We start from the raw sequence: 1,546 nt of genomic DNA on the forward strand, positions 1-1,546 counted from the left end.
CCTGCATTACAGGATGCTTCTTTCCCGTCTTGCACGGACGGCCACCCACACCCACATCCACTCCTATTCCCCACCCAACCCCCTCCCACCCCACCCCACCCCTGCAGGTCGTCGCTGCACGCCGGCGGTTCCTACATGGCGCGTTCGCCCTGGGCCGGCCGCGGCGGGCTGGGCGGCGCCGGCGGTCAGGCGGGGGCGGGGCACGGCCAGGACGAGTAGTGGGGCGAGGCGGCGGAGGGGCGGACGAGAGGCGGCAGTGAGGCAGGGAGCTGTGTGGTGTGGAGGGAGGTGTGCATGTTGGCTGGCTGGGGGGGGGCGTGCTGCTGACGGGTGATTGGCAGGGCTGTGTGGGGGGGTGAGCTTGAGGGAAAGGTGTCCCAGGGTGTGTGCATGTGGGATGCGTGTTACCGGCGGCACCTTTAGGATGGGTGGGAGGAGGCTTGGCCTGGCCCCGAGCGTGCGCGCGCGGCACTGAACTTTGTGATTGGGGGCAAGGGTGTGAGGCAATCAGGGGACTGTCCCTTCTTGTAAGGTTGCAGTCACACATACCGGTACGGGCACCGGCACGCGCAACAGCATGTCGGCTCGCCACCAGCAAATGAACAACTCAGCGCGCCCCAGGCTTGGACACTCAATCCATAAGGCCTAAGCGCCTGTGATGACGTCCGCTAGACCAACAGCCATGTACATCGTTTCTCTAGCGAGCACGCAATGGTCGAGAGGTGTCACAGGTGTTGCCTGCTGAGGAGCACCAGGCGGGTGCCGGGTGTGGCTTGGTGAGGCCTGGTGTGGCGGGCGCAGCCTGGATCAGGCTCTTGCTGCCCGTAGCACAGCACGAGTACACGAGCATGGAAGCTGCATGAGGAACGAGCATAAGTTTGCGGACAAATCAAGCATGGCCAGTTTGAAGGAGAGCGCATGCTGGAACATCGAGCACCTGCAGCGTGGCGTGCCCGGCGAACACCAAGTCCGGCACACGCGGTACGCGGTCACACACACACATGAACAGCAGGCGGTAAGTCGCAGCCTTGGGGCTGTTCTGGCTAGCGCGGTGGTGTGCCCGGGCGCAATGCGCCTGTCTGGCGCGAAAGAAATCGCCGGGCCGCAGGAAGAGCCCCATAACAAGTAAATGGCCGTGTCCGCATTGTTGAACGGCATTTGCCGGCAACCAGTGCTTTGCACCCGCGCCCCACAGCCTGTACGCCGCCGCCTTTGCCCCAAGCTTTGCCCTGCTGCCCGCACCTCCTCCCCGACTCATCGGTAACTTGGCGCTATCCCAGCTGGTCCCCCGCCTCACGCCTCACACCTCGCATCCACCTCAACAACGCTGCGCATGCCCACACCCCACAGCCACAGCCGCCAGTATCTCGAGCCCCCCCCCCTCATCAGCTGCTAGTCCAGTACCCCGCCGCATTCGGTGCCGCCCCAGCGCCCCGCCCCATCACCTGCCATGTCCAGTCGAGCACCGGGCTCCAGCCCTGCACACCCCGGTGCCGCCTGCCGCCACCGAGCCCAACGACTAGGCAACACTGCGTGCGGCCAGCCC

At 65.5% G+C, this 1,546-nt stretch overlaps 1 protein-coding gene across 1 annotated transcript in view; it reads right to left on the reverse strand.

Annotated features, from left to right (window-relative positions):
• Positions 1-1,117: 1,117 nt before the first annotated feature.
• Positions 1,118-1,546, reverse strand: part of CHLRE_16g689535v5 (uncharacterized protein) — a 9,036-nt gene continuing 8,607 nt past the window's right edge. Inside the window, exon 12 of the mRNA XM_043071656.1 lies at positions 1,118-1,529. The gene's annotated coding sequence lies outside the window, so the exon portion shown is untranslated. The remainder of the gene's footprint in view (positions 1,530-1,546) is intronic.

The sequence above is a fragment of the Chlamydomonas reinhardtii genome, chromosome 16 (assembly GCF_000002595.2).
Source record: "Chlamydomonas reinhardtii strain CC-503 cw92 mt+ chromosome 16, whole genome shotgun sequence".
In the NCBI taxonomy this organism is placed as follows: Eukaryota; Viridiplantae; Chlorophyta; class Chlorophyceae; order Chlamydomonadales; family Chlamydomonadaceae; genus Chlamydomonas; species Chlamydomonas reinhardtii.